The sequence below is a fragment of the Mycteria americana genome, chromosome 2 (assembly GCF_035582795.1).
Source record: "Mycteria americana isolate JAX WOST 10 ecotype Jacksonville Zoo and Gardens chromosome 2, USCA_MyAme_1.0, whole genome shotgun sequence".
Classification (NCBI taxonomy): Eukaryota; Metazoa; Chordata; class Aves; order Ciconiiformes; family Ciconiidae; genus Mycteria; species Mycteria americana.
Window position 1 is genome coordinate 138,256,383 of NC_134366.1, and position 15,616 is coordinate 138,271,998.

Here is a 15,616-nt window from a genome sequence, read left to right on the forward strand (position 1 = left end):
AATAGTGCACAGAAACCTGAAGAAAAAAAATGGAAATGCTCCTGCAATTTCTTTAAACACAGCAGCATGTAAAGAAAATAATGGGTCCTTTTTCCATAGAATATAATTATGGCATAACATCCTCTCTGATGTTAAGTCATAACGAACTCGTTTGTGCACCTACTGGAAAGTATTGTATTTTCATACGCTCATGAATGTGGAAAACAGGGATCTGGAAACCTTGACAATGGTAGCTACCATCTCCATGTGTCTTTTTCTTCTCTGTAATGGACTAGTTCAATGCTCACTAAAGTAAATGGAAAGATCCCTGTTGATCCCAGTGCTATTGGATTCATTCTTCTGTGAATCATCCAATGGCTTATTTCATCATCACTCTGCTTCATCATCTGATATTTGTACCCTTTCATATATGTAGATAAAGAGGTTCCCAAAGCCAATGTTTCCCTTCAGTTGGTTCTATTGGATGATTCTTGATTTTGCCTGATCACGTGTACTTGAAACTAGCATCTTAAGTGCAGTGGTGAGCAAGAAGGAAGAAGTAAAAAATCATGGATCTCTTGCAATGAAAGAAGGAGATATTTTAAACAGGGAAAAAAAGAGCTTTTGTTGTACACATGCAGTCAGCTTATTGATTGTGAACAGGGATGATTTGAGGATTGTTTTTTAAGCATCTTCCCTCTGTTTAATTTGCTGTTCTAACCATTGGTTTCTTAATTAGCTTATTTTCATCTTGATAATTTGTTTTATTTTCTTTGCTATTACATTCTTGGCCATTAGAAAACACTTTCCTTCCAAAAGTTCTTTGCCCAATTTGTTTCCCATAACAACAACAATAATAGGAAAAAAATAGTCTTTTTTATAGCAAATCAAGGGCCACAATCCATCCTTTGGTACTTACGTGCAGTTACCCTTTCAATGGGATTTGCACTCATGTAACTGAGGCTAAAAACCTGGCCTTGCATCGCAGCCCACCCCTCCACCTAACTACAACAAGTAAATGTAACAAAACATAGTAAGACTTCATTTATGTTTCAAAATTGAGGGAATAATTTGATTAATCATCTTCTAGTGTTTGCATACCTATTCCTTCTTCACATCCTCTCGTACTGTGGCTGATGATAGCTAATCTTTCATTGCATCATGTGCTTGAGACTTAGTCTAGTGGAAAAACCATGTCAGTTGTGACTTCTTGGCCTTTCATTGTATCACAGATTTTGCTGGGGGAAAAACTTGCTGTAACACTACTGTGCATTCAACCAGCTCCTGTGGGAAGGGGCCTGGTGCACTCACCCATCCCCAGTGCTGGTGACCTAGGAGTTATTGCACTCAGAAGGTCGGCAGGGCATTGCTGGCTCCTGTGATGTGGAGGGCTTATGAGACCATGGGGACAGATAAGTTGTGTTGAGTGTGATTGACTGTGAGAGTGCTTTTTTTAATTCCTAGCCTCTTGGCCCAAGCAATATCCATGCCCAAGAGTGCTGAAGGTATCCAGAGAGAAAGGCAAGTCTTCATTAGTTGCCCATAACTTTACGTGACATTAATGGTGAGCAAAAAGGTTCAATGGTAGCTAGTGAGAATCACAAAGAAACCCTTCAGTCTGATTATCCTAGCCATTACAGCATTGCTAAAAAATTGGAATCTGATCAACAAAAAATAAATTATTAAAAGCTGGAGAGACCAATCTCTCAAAGAAAGAGAGCCAAAACCACATATTAGGTAATACAATAATAATATTATTTTGCACGTCTCCAATTATTTCATACCTATGTATTTTTGTTGTACATTAAGAGTGTTCAATCTAGACTCTGGGCTTACATTTTCAAGGTGAAATCCCAGAAGACCTATTGGTTTTCACAGCCACTACTAACTTGAAAACCTAACAGCACATTGGTTTGGTTTTTGATTTATTAGGAAGCAGGCTTAACTGAACTTACTGGCCGGAATCTAAATAAGTCTTGCTGGATCTCTGCTTTGCACCTGCAGAAGCAGCTTTAGAGAGCTACTGCCCTCTGTAGATACAGTACACTATTGGTATAACCTTCTCAAGAAAAGAATTAAAGAAGAAAGAGAATTGTTGATAAATGAAGAAAATTGCAGTAGCACTGTACTTTGCTGTAACCTTTCCCTGCTGAAATTAGAGGCAATGGTCCCAGTGAGGCTTATGGGACAGCTCAAAAAACCATTACTCTATGCAATGTCTTTCTTATTGTGCTGGGATATATTCCTAGAAATAATGTATAGATAAATGCAATTGATTTGTTTTGGTTTTTTTCTTTAAAAATATTATTAAATTTATTGCTTAGAAATTGTTATAACTTTCTATTGGTTTATTTATTACAGCAAAAAAAAAAGACTGAACTGAGGAAGAGTGGAAAAATAATGACAACTTTTCTTTCTTGCATAAGAAAAAGGTAAGATTTAGAGGACCATAATATTGCAAGTACTTATTTATAACATAATAATAACTATGAGGTAATTTGTTAAGTTCCCAAATACTGGCAGCTTTTTGTTTAAACTTATTCAGACCTTCACAGTCTTGGCTGCCTAACAGCCAGTGATTTAAAATTCACAATCCTTTCTGATTAACTGAGACAATGAGTCCACTGCCAGGCACTGTATATGCCACTGTATTGACCTGTTCTGCATTAGAGAAGCAAAGGTTACATTTCATTTTGTTGCAAAATATTAGGGGTGTATGTATTTCAGGTTCCTTGATTTACACTATCTCCACTTTGGATTTGTTGAAGGGAGGGTTCATTCTTTTTTTTTCCCTCCCACTAGATCCCCTGGAAGCTACAAATGCCCCAATTTTTCCTGGGATTTCTTTTTTTTTTTGGGTCCCAGGTACCCAGCTGTGCATGAAATAATGCTCCCCATATGTGTTCATTGTTCCAGTTGCTGGTGTCTGTGCAAGTCACCAGAGTTTTCCTAATAAGGTTGGGTTTGACCTTTCAGAAGTTCTCAAATGGAGAATCTAACTGCGTTCATTATCCTCAAAACAGATAGACTTCCTTGCCACTGCCCTTATAAAACAGCTGTAAGAAACAGTAAAGCATGCTTGTTCCAAAACCAAAGTCAAACCCCAGAACTGTGCAAGAGTGCGTAAGCATTAGGCAGCCAGGCTTTGGCTGGCCCTTCCAGGAGGGTGGTGCACCAGATGGAGAAAGAGACTGAAGAAGGGGAGCAGACAGACTGACAGAGAAAGAGACTTCACAACAGAAGAAACTTAAGCCTAGAGAGAGGCCTTTTCGACTGACAGGCTGCCTTATGCAGGAAAACCCTGTCTGGTGGTTGTAGTGTGCCCATGTCTGAGGTGAGGGTTTCATGATGTACGTGCTGACTGCTGGGGTGGTGGCCCTCAGTTCTGCTCCTTTCTTGTGACAGCACTGGCAGTGGTGTGACAACACTGGGAGCCAGATGACAAAGCCAACCCACCTGAAAACTAACCTGCTTGCTGGTTTGCTGGTATGCTTTCGGCTGGCAGGATTAATACTTGGTCAGATTAGTTTTTTCACCTGGCTCCCCTGAAGCTGAGGAGCGTGCATGCTGGCACACGCTGGAGAGATGCGGTGCCAGGACGCGAGGGCAAGGTGATGTCTCTTCTGTCAGAAGCTTGTGACTAGTCGAGGCTAAGCAAATGTGAAACTACAGCTCATGTCAACAAAATATTTCCTGTGTTCCTGAAAGTAAACAAAACAGAGCTCGTTTTCTGTCAGTGAAACTTTTTCCTGACTGGAGTCACCTATGAGATCTTGCATCTTAATGGTAGCTCAGGTCAGAAGAGGAGAAAGTAGACATGAACCAATTGGTTCTTGTCAAAGGAAGAAGATGAATGAGGAATTTAGATTAATATAGTAGATACTGGTAGTTACATTTCAGTTGTCTAAAGACAAAATGGACTCGTTTGTGCTAATTTAGACATGATTTTAATATTACCTCATTTTAGAAAGGAAAAAATAAATGAATGAACAATTATGATATCCAAGACAAGTACGTCCAAAGCTGAAAATTCTATTAAAATACTACAAATATTCTCAGAAAATATCCTGACAAGTTACAGAACTTAGTGACGGACATCTAGCTACTTGAACCATCCATTAGAATCTGAGGCTGGAGATGTAAAAATTTTGTTAGCCAAACAGTAAAACTATGCTTAAGTTGAAGATATACATTTCTGTTAAATTTGATAGAGCTTTCCCACAGAGAATACAAAAGGAAAGCACTTTCATTTGATTTTGACATCTCAATAAAATATAGCTTATCATTTCTGTATAGTTATTTTACAATAGTAGAAATTCTTCTTTTTTTATTTTTTTTTCCCCCCTCATGTAGAAGAACATCTGCCATAAGTTTTCTCGGCTGTATTAAGGCACTCAGAAAGCAGGTACACATTGATAGGTACTTTAATAATGAACAAAACACAAGGAAGTCAGGATCTTTAAAAATTAATGTATGCTCTGTAATGTTTCAATTATTTTAACTATGGCAGCTTGCTGACTTGTAAGCAAGGTAATTAGAGATGGATAAACTTGGATCTGCAGGGCAATTCGGTAAAGTAAATAGGAATGAATACGTTTAATTTTGCAAACAAATTCTAAATCCAGTATGAACAGAGCTTGTGTTACAACTGAAATGTGTGATTCCTAGCAGCTATAAGTATTAATGTGTTTTCCTCTTTTTGCAGGTTTTGCCTATTATAAATTCACTGAGCAAGACATACAGACTTCTGTCCAATGCTAAGAAAATTAACCAAGGCACATTAACTGCAGGAAATCTTCAAAGGTACAAAAATAAAATGCTTATTCAGTAATTAATTAAACCAAACAAGCCATCAGCATGTGCTACATAGCCCAAGTATTACGTCAGGTCAATAATTAAACTGTAGTAAATCTTCTGGAGGTTCTATCCTGCCAAACTTTAAAGGCTCAAGACTAACCCAAGGACCCTTAACATTTTAGTGAGCCAGTAAATGATTACACAGAGAGCTTCTCAATCCAAAGTTTGCTGCTATTAACTTTCTATTTTTTAAGACATCCAGAAATTGTATGTTTTGTGGTTATTGAATAATATCCTGTGAACAAAATGTATGCCTTTCTTGAGCCTCAGAAAAGGAATATTTTATAGGCTTGAGTTATGTTAAGATAAAAGTGCACTTTTCCTGCAGGGAAAGATATACATTAAGCAAAAAGTAATGGTTTGGAATTTTTCCTTGTTTATGGGAACATGACGATTATGAAAACTTGAAGCTAATCTCACTGTATGCAGCTGGTCATGGTAAAGAAAAGCACTATGCAAGCTGTCTTATGTGACTCTGCCAAAGCAATTCCAAAAGATCTGCACTAGTTATATGCTTTCAAGGCCTGGCTGACTTTTAGGTGGAATTAGGAGGTCACAGCAAGTTGTGTGGTGACCTTGTGATGTGGGAATTATGGCACTAGGCTGAGTATCAAATCATATGTCTCAACAAATAAAAATATAAAGCCACATGACAGAGCACAGAGCAGGAAGCTTGAAATGCTCTGAGATTCATTTTTTCCCTCACCTATATCATATTCTATCACCTCATTTACATAAAATATTTCTGGTTAAACAATTTGCAGACGCATGTGATTTAATAGCAGGTATATATGTGGCAGAGATAAATTTGGATTTAAAATTAAGACATTACTAGCAATGAAAGACAGCTGGTATACATCAAGTTTATTTCACGTGCGAGTCTTTGTATAGAATTTTGTTTGGAACCAGTTACTATTTGACATGTTAGCTCATAGTTTATTTTAATTACAGAATATTTAAATTACCAGATCTTCAGATAGCGTTTTGTAACAATTAGAATGAATATAGGATTATTCAATCTGCTTTATTTTCCCTCCAGATGCGTGGCTGTATATTGGTCCCATATAAAGCACATATTGTTTGTTTGCATATCAGGATATCCAGGCTGTCCTATACCATCCATCTAGTCATTATCTCCAGTTCCATCTTAATGTTCTCTCCCAACTTCATCTAAATTTTTCCTAGGTTTATCTATAGGTTTATCTATATTTTTCCTAGGTTGCTCTTAAAGAGGTTAACTAGCGTAGGGCCAAGAAAATGCATGCCTTAGATTTCCACAGAAGTGGAAGTTATGAAATAACATGATTTAGATGAGTGATCTTGCTTTTGTTGAAGAGAATGAATTGGATTATTATTTGCAGTACCTTCCAGTTCTATTCAATGAAATGACAAGTGATCATTTTGGTGATGTTCCCAGTCTACCAAAGGCAGGAAACACAAATAATCTTATGAAGGACTCTATATTGGAAGATTTCCAAGAAATTTTTGCAGATCCAAAGGTTAATATTTTTTTAAAAAAAGCTTGGACATTGTTTATCTAACCTGAAACTTTAGAGGTTCACTCTTCATTGACTACATCATTTGCTGTTGTAGAGACATTTCTCAGGAAAAATTTATAAACATACTTTTTCTCTACAGTTTTAGGGTCATGGTATCTCATACAATGAAACTATAACTGTGAAGTATGCATAAATGTAATTCATATTTGTCAGTATTAGGAATGCCTTCAGAATATTTATTATGAAATAAAGTGTTATCACTTGCACCATGGATAAAATAGTTGGAAAGTTCCAAGACAAATGAAAAGGCAGCTTTTTGACCTGAAGCTTAAAAATCATGTCTCGTATGTATATAATCTATTAATGACACTCTCAGTGCAAAGACTTTCCTGGCACATTATTCGCTGACATTCCAAAAGCCAACTTCAGTTAATTAAGTCAAATACAACTTAACCCTTGAGGTCAGGCGTTTTAGAAATGTAGTTTCATTACTGCATACATACATATCCCAGTCCCAGTTCCAAACAGGCTTTTGGATCCCAGTTTATTTTTGGGAAGTGTAAGAGTTGTAAAACCCATTTCACTTCATCTGAAATGAGCATGATCTTGAAACAAGAACCGGAGAGGCTTGCATTATAGCATTTCACTCCAGGTTACAGAGCTTAGGAGAGTGAATCTGCGTGAGGGATCTATAGGTCAAGAGTACTGGGCTGACCAGTGGGGTCTCCAAGCAAGAAACCTGGGTGAAGATGGTCAGATGGGTCTCACAGAATAACTTGGAAAATCCCAACAGACTGTTAGGAGAGGCTGGGAAGCTGCGGAACAGAGACATACAGCAAATGCAAGTAACATTTTTTTACAGTTCACCACGTCACCCTTCATTTTACTGTATGCACAAAGAGGGCACAGTCACTGGTCTATCAGCAGAAGGTATGGCTGAGAGTCCTGCTAGAAGGCGTACAGCAGAACTATGATCTTTTTGTAGGGTTCCTCTTTCTGTGCTGTGATATTTCATTGTTATTAGTTGTCTACACAGGATGCAGCCAAGTCATGCTGAATCTGTAATCAGGCAGCCTGCCTCTAGCCAGGATCTTGTCAAGCGTTTTCATCTCCTTGTCTAGAGGTTTTTTCTTTCTCTCCTGCTAAAAGGTCACAAGGAAATACCTATCAAAAATAGGGAAGTCCCATGGGAAAAATCCTCTAACACAGAGGTACATCTCTGTGTTGCATACACACATGCATGTTCCGACACACACCCACACAAAGATTATCTGCTAAGAAGCATGTGCTAAACTATTTGTTTCTGCATCCCTCCCAAGTGATCTCTGCCATCAGTGACCTTAATTCTATCTCATTAGTATATTCCACTTTTGGAAACAAAACGGATTCATTCTCAACTCTTTTTTCCTCTCATGCTGTCAAGTTTCTCGTTTTGGAAAAGAGGATTACGTAGAAGGGGATTATTAGCTGAAAGATAAGGGGTTTTCCCCCTAAATGCATTAGGGTAAATGGCTTTTAACTACAATAGATATAGCTGATAAAATGAGATATTCCAAGGAGACACAACTTTGCCCCTTCATTTCCTCTCTATTTTGTGACTTTCTTGCCCACAACGCATTTCTGATCTGAGCTGGTAAACAAGTGCCCTTTCCATTTGGTTTTCTTTTAAATCGCCCTCTCATATATAAACCTTTTTTATGTTTTTCTATGTACACGGTTGATTAAGATCCAGAGGGAGTTTTTTACAGCCTGTCAATACAGTAGAAACTCTGTGATCTTGGAGTTTTCCCTTTAGAAGCTGTGAAATTGAAGATTCTGGGATTCACTTTTAGTATATCCATAACCTACCACATGTCACTTCTACGAAGCAACAGGCACTTGTTTGCCTTTGTGGCTGCTCATCCCTATTAAATTAGTTCACACCAGTAGAGCTCCAAAGAGGAGGGATGAGGTTTTTCTCCTTCGTTTCCTCCTGCTACTTAGTGGAAGGGGTTCTCAGCTGCTGATTAGGTTGCTTCATTGGTTTTCTTACCGGCGTGTTTCTTCACACTGCATGCCTTACTGAGGAACAGGGGGTCAGCAGTTTGGTGGGCACTATGCTGAGGTTATGCTCAGGAAAAGAGAGATGGGCAAGAGAAAAATAGATCCAAAAAACCTTCCCAGCCTGTACCAGGCTGAAGGCAGGAACTTTTGTATAAGTTTATTCTTAAGATCTCAAGATCAAGCTTTCAAAATGTCAGTCTCGGGAAGTATTTATGAACCTTTTCCCACATTTAGGTGGTGTTTTTTTCCTGCAAGAGCAAAGTCACTTCTTTCCCATCCAGTATTAGTCGTATCACCATGCCTTAGTGGAGAACTGGTGCTATGCAAGGGCATCAAAATAAGACATACATAGTCTGATAAAAATACTTGTAATATTTCATGTAAGGAATGTTTTTAAAGTGGATTTTGTAAAATAATTGTATATGTCATTATTTCCTCTACACCTTCCAAATATTTCCATTCAGACGGATGTTTAAGAAGAATGGAGATTTTTTTCAGCCACATACTTCTACTGCCAGTAACTTGATCCAGAAGTATCTCACTGTTTTTCTTGCAAAAGTGCAAAATGTCTTTATTAGGAAGTAGACCTATAGCATCATTAAGGTTGTAATGATATAGTCAGGGAATGGAAAAAAAGAACATGAGAAAGAAAACTCTTTTCTGGCTCTATGTATTAAGACCAGAATGACAAAAGAGAACAGCTAAAGCAAAACCATACAAACAAACAGAACTGCCTAATGTGACATCAGTGGTGAGATACAGTAATATTAAAACTGTAAATGCTTTTTGAGTGAAGTATATGGATAAGATTAACATTTCTTCACAGAGGACTTTTTTGGTCATCTAGAAAAAAATGACATATCTGCAACTGCTTAAATCTACTTGCAGTGAGAAAAGCACTTGGACATGTGTTTATATATGTATATGTGCTATTGACATAGCAATGAAGCAGCTTACTGACTCGGGGCCAAGAAACACTAATGGGAAAACTTTCCAGCATTTGTTGTTGCCTTGCAGATTTACAGATCTAAGACAACATCTCTTTGCTCATTGTTGCCTCAAGTTGTAATCATTTTCCCTACCACCTCCTCAATCTGCTCCCAGAAGGAATAAGAAAATGGCCTATTATCTGTGTCACATGAAGGCCTGGTAGGTTTTGGTCTTGACAAGCAACCAGATTATGTTCTAGTGAAGTGCAGGCTCTCACCTAAAGAAAAGTTGAGAGTAAGGATATTACTTCTGGGGAAGAATTCAACCATGTTTTACACTTTATTCCTCACATGGAAGAAAAATGCATGGGTTTCCAGCCAGTTTTGCAGTTCTTAATATGTAGGAGTGTGTACAGACAAGAGATGAGGTGTACATGAGAGATTCTCTATGGAAGTCATCACCCCCTTCTCAGCTCCTTTGGTGCTACCCTGCAGTGAGAAAGCTGGCGCACTAGTTAGTTGATTAACCTGGTATTTAGAGGAATTTATTCTTACCTCCTTGCTCCAGTCAAGACTTCCTGTACGACAGTGCTACAGTCAGTGCCACAAGGGAAAACTTTGCTTCACCATCTCACAGGAGAGCTGTGGAAAAAGATACGTTGAAGATTGCGGAGTGCTTGGATAATGCAGTAATGGGATGCTCATAAATGCCATAGAGAAATCCCAGGCTTCACGGCTCAGCAGCTGTGTATCACACAGTGGGCATGTTTATCTCTAGGAAGTGATCCTGGAAGCTGCAGGCCACGCCGGTTCCCACTGAAGGTGTTCTCAGACCCCTCGATGATCAGGTCCGGAGCTTCTATGGGTTTTGAAATCCTGAGAGATGTAAATTAAGATGACTAAGGCAATAAAATATAACCACTGATTAACAAAGCAGGTCTTTATAGCCATTAATTCTATATTTATAAATAGCCGGAGACATGACTGAGTGACAATGTTCAACCATGCAACTAATTGAAAGCAAATAAAGATATGATGACACAGTAATTGTAACTGAAATGAAAACATTCTTCACCAGCGTTTTTAGATTCTTATACACACATTAACGTTTTCTTTTAGGTAGGATGCCTTCCCCACAACTTTTCATAATTTAAATAGTACCAAATTAAACCATCATGTACACTGTGTGTTCCTGAATGTTTAAAACTATGCATAACTATTGAAATAATCCAGAATACCATAAAACAACAAAAGAATACAGTTTTTCTATGGAAACTTGGACTTTGAATTTAGGTTGTGATTTAGATAAATTTGTAAATATCCCAACTAGTGGCCACGATGCCATGGAAGTGGTGAACTGTGTTTGCAGGGCCTCATGCTTAGGTTACACTTAATATTCTAGAAGGATTATATTCTGTGATGCTCAGAACAAACATAGTGGATGGCCTTTAGACCTCAAGGTACTCAGCTGAATCATGATGAATTTTTAGCCTTATGAAAGAAAAGAAGTATTTTGAGAATATTTGGGGGTGGTGGTGGTGATATTTACCTTTTTCCCATGGTTTCCCTTCTAGTCGCTAGCAAGTGCTGTTATACCACCTTCTGAATGCATGGTCTGATTCTCAGGTGCACTGAAATTTTCTGCTGGGTCTCTGCTGAGAGACTTTTCTCCCAGTCTGAATATTGTATCACACACATGGCATGGGCTGGGATAAAAATAAAGAGAGGTGATACAGAGGTGAAGGTGAAGCATGACGCTGAAATACGACAGCAACAAAGATTTAACTATTAACTCAAAGGATATTAACTGGAATAGATGGCACAGGGATGCTTATAGGTGTTTGCTGGGAAAGAAGGTGATGAGAGAGAGCTGAGTGGATCTGTCTCATTCCAGGAACATTTCAAAGGTAAAGCTCTTCTATTCGGGCTTTCAGACTTCTGAAAAATTTGTGGTGATCTTTATTAATGTGCAGCTCTGTCATAAGACCAGTATCATGAGGTTCCCATGTCTTCTGTGATTCACGATGGTTACAGTGAATGTATTAAAGCTATACAGCTTCTGCTGTCTAGCAAGCAATTTTACAAACATAACTTCTATCTTATAAATCACTAGTACTAAAGGTATATAGGCTACATTAGAGATATTCCTTTAGCAAAGATTTAGATGCCCTATATAGAGTTACTCATTAGATTATCACCATTATAACATCTGAACAAGCCATTTACCTCTGGAGGACTTGCCCCACTGTATCCGACAGGAATGTAAGTAACTATTGAGTTAATACACAAGGAGACATAAAAACCTGTTTACTTTTTTAACATTATTGCCCAGAAAGAGATAACAGGGAAAAAAAAGACTAAACTTTTCTTCTTTTTTTGCTGTTGGATTAGTTATGAAGTTTGTTATTCACTAAGCAAATATTGCTGAATAAGAAGGTGTCACTTTGCAAACTGAATTTTTAGTGCAGGACAACATTTATGTGAATTCTTGATCAGTATATTGAATAGCAACAAAATACTTCCATAGGTCAGAGTTTTAAAATACAAATTTGAAATGTGTGCACCTTCTATCTAAATAACAATAGAAGAGATTTCTGGCTCTTATGTTTCACTGATTTTTTTTTTTCTTTTTGCAGACTTACATCTTTTCTATAAGTATAAATAAATAAATACATTTTCTAGTAGCACTGTTACTTCCCTATATGAAGAAAATAAGAGGGATCATTTCACCCATCATTGAAATGCAGCCATTTCAGGGCTGTGGAATTTTATTGGTGCTAGCAAACTAAACAAGAGTTTTGTGAGTAGTAAAGTAATATGTGCTATTAAAACTGCAGAGGAAAAGTAAGCAGGATAGAATACAGCTACTTAATTACAATATTTTGTATATGTCTTAGAGATGTTTATTTTAAATAATGGATATTTTCTTTAGCTGTGTGAAGTCAAATGCTGTTTCTATAGGGGAGATGTTTGACATGCTTCAAGCTATAAAAGAAGATTTGTGATTCTCCTAAGTCCACATGCCCTAGATTAATGTTAGTGTCAAACTGATTCTGCGTTAAGCTCATTTAATGTACCTCTGGGCTATAAGATGTTACTTTGCCAGCAGCAAAGGTCACATGTTTTCAGGTATTGACAGTGCAAGTAATGACAAGTTCTTTCTGTGTTTGAGTGGATCAGGGTCTTTCTAGCATTCATTCAATGAATTTGGCAAACTGTAGCCTCTGTCCCAGAGGGCTCTGTGCCTTTGAGCATACAGCAGAAGGAATTATTAAACCTCCAGCTCTGAAATCTACAGCTTCATTTAGTTCAGACCTCCTGACGGAATTTTTATCCCTTTAGCTAAATAGCAAACAATTTTGAAGCTGACTTTACCTAGGTAGCAAATTTCTTCTAGATCATATAAAGAAACTGAAAGAATAATTTATATATTTATTTTTATATATTCTATTTATAAATATTTATACATATTGTATTTATACATTATATTTCTATATTATATTTATAAATATTTATATATTATAATTTTTAAGCACTTTTTTTGTTTGAAAATATTTAGGCATGGTATGTCAAAGTAGCCTTACAACTGCAGTTATAAAAAACAATGGTCTCGGTGAAACTTTGCAAACATTGGTCCTAAGGAAGGAAGACTGATCAAATAGCTGAAACTCGGGAGTTTCTGGCTCCTTCCCGGGTTGTTGAGTGACATAAGCAAGTCGTGTGACGATATCAAGATTTACACAATGTTGTGAGTCATCTTGAACAGGTAATCAGAAAATGCATTAAGCGGCTTGGATGGGAGCCTGACATTTCCCAAACATTCACAGACTATACATGGCTTCTCCTGTACATTTTAGTGGCAAAAAACACTCAGAAAAAAGTTTTGTTCTCTAAGGCAAAAGGCAACGGAGGGAGTTAATGTTATGATGCTCTGGGAATAGAATTTGCTAAGTATTATCTGACACCTACAATCTGCATGGGAGATTTTTTTCTCCTAGACTGGGGTCTGAGCAAGGGGAAACGGGAACAACTTATAGGGGAGTGAAAAGGGATGGGTACCCTAGATATCTGTCTTGCACAAATGCAGAAACCTAGGTCAGGGCTACAGTCAGGCTTCTCTGGGAAGCAGATACTTGGAGCCTAAAATCATGTTCTCAGTCTCAGTGCTTGCTTCTAGACTGTTTATACTTTATCTCAAAATTGTCATTTGATAAAGAGCAGGAAGGTCTCAAGAATGCCAGCACCCCGTCCCAACATCAAGTGATCTAACCTGCAGAACCAAGCCCCCCCTCCTCCTCCTCCCCAGCATATGGATCTTGCCTGGAGCAGCTTTCCCAGGAGAGGTAGACTGAACCTTTTGTCACCATTGCCTGGTGACTGAGGAACTCTCCTGGGACTGGAGCTGGAGCTCCAGACATACTCAGGACAAGGAAGGCTTGAATCTCAGACTTCCAGTTTCCTGGTGGATCCCCAACATCCCATGAATTTTCCGTGGCCAATGTGTGCCTCACAAATTGGGCTCCTTTGGAGACTTATGCCTGTTTTGCATCTCCCAAACAGCTTTAGCTAAAAGGCAGGATCTTAGGCAATTAGTGCAACAAAGACAGGGTGACAACTGAGCAGACCCAGAAACCTAGCATTAGGTTTCCAAGGAACTTTAGGTATCTTAAACTATGCAGCACTATAGGTATGGATTATATTAATTGCTTTTCTGAAGTTATGCTCCTAAGTTTCTCTGAAAGGGCACTGATGTGATTTGTTGCATGGTTGCTGAAAAGCACATTGGTTCATGCTATAGTGACCCAAGTATTTTTAGAGATTGTTCATTTGTTCACGTATGTGTCACTGTTCCCAGAGGTGTCCATGCAAGGGTTTAACCGAACCTGATTAGCTTAATCAGCACAGAGTTGTGCATGGACATGCCTTTCTCACATCTGTGCCATTTGTTTCACTGCCTCCCTTCTCCCTTTCCTCTCATCACATTTTTCCTTATCAAAGTTTCCCTAACTTTAAATACTTCCCTGAACCTTTTCCTTTTTATTCTCTTCCCAGTTGCCTTTTCATCTTTGTAGAAAGCTGTGGAACATATAAAAATGGCAGATGGAAGATAAGACTAAATATGATCTGAAAATGCAATATAGTTTGCCCACAAGCTCTTCACAGCAAAATTTGGGATCTGGACAGCTTCCTTACCTTGCTTAGCACAGCTGAGCAGAGGAAGAACAGGGCACTGTCACGTATGATGGTATATTAGGCTTCAGGAGAAAGTAAAAAAGCATTAGAGGGCAAAATTGTGCCAGGCTTTCCCTCACAGTAGCACTGGATACTCAGGCACAGCTTCCCTAAAGCATAAGGAAAAGCAGTAAGCAAATATTTTTAGTGTTGCAAGTGAAGTCTTATGTCACAGAATCACAGAATCATATAGGTTGGAAAAGACCTTTAAGATCATCGAGTCCAACCATAAACCTAACACTGCCAAAAACCACCACTACACCATGTCTCTAAGTACCTCATCCAAACGTCCTTTAAATACCTCCAGGGATGGCGACTCAACCACTTCCCTGGGCAGTCTGTTCCAATGCTTGATAACCCTCTCGGTGAAGAAAAATTTCCTAATATCCAGTCTAAACCTCCCCTGGCGCAACTTGAGGCCATTTCCTCTTGTCCTATCACTTGTTACCTGGGAGAAGAGACCGACCCCCATATGTCAGTGTCAGTGTCACTCTTCCAAAGGCAACAGTATTATATTGGCTTATATTGTTAAAATTCAGAATTACAATTGATGCTTCTGAACACGAGTCTATTTTTTTCCTCCCAACTGCAGGTTATAGGCCAGTAATATGCTTTCTCTACCCTTATGAGGAAATAAGCATACTGAGTTTTAAATGCGTGTATAAGAAAGGAAAACAATGCATATATATGTGTCTGTGTGTGCCTGTAGGTAGATATAGACAAATACATAGATATAATCTCTAGCCTTGTTTTGTTGTGGTGATTGTTGACTCCCCAGACACAAACTGGGAAATCATGAAAATTTAAGAAACCGCTCCCCAGTGTGACTCTTTTATCCTCTTCCTCTTTCTCTGTACCTTTTGTAGTTGTACAATAGTTGTACCTTTAAGTACAACTCGCAGGATCATCTCCAGGGAGCTTTTAGCCCATGTATGTACAGTAGGTTGATTATCTCCTAAAACTCTTTCAAATTTGTGCTTTTCAATATATTTTCAGTAAAAGGGGTTAGGCAATAGCTCAGAAATGACACCAATTACCTGATCTACTGGGTGGGATTCAGAGACCTAGATGTAGGTG

The 15,616-nt window shown here is 38.2% G+C and overlaps 1 protein-coding gene across 7 annotated transcripts in view; it reads left to right on the plus strand.

Annotated features, from left to right (window-relative positions):
- SULF1 (sulfatase 1) overlaps window positions 1–15,616 on the plus strand; it is a 125,869-nt gene that overhangs the window by 19,726 nt on the left and 90,527 nt on the right. For 5 of the 7 annotated variants that reach the window (XM_075494795.1, XM_075494791.1, XM_075494792.1 and 2 more), the window contains 2 exons: window positions 2,341–2,411; window positions 4,685–4,782. The gene's annotated coding sequence lies outside the window, so the exon portion shown is untranslated. Of the gene's footprint in view, window positions 1–2,340; window positions 2,412–3,002; window positions 3,314–4,684; window positions 4,783–15,616 lie in introns of all 7 variants that reach the window. The other 2 variants (XM_075494793.1, XM_075494794.1) reach the window with 1 other exon arrangement.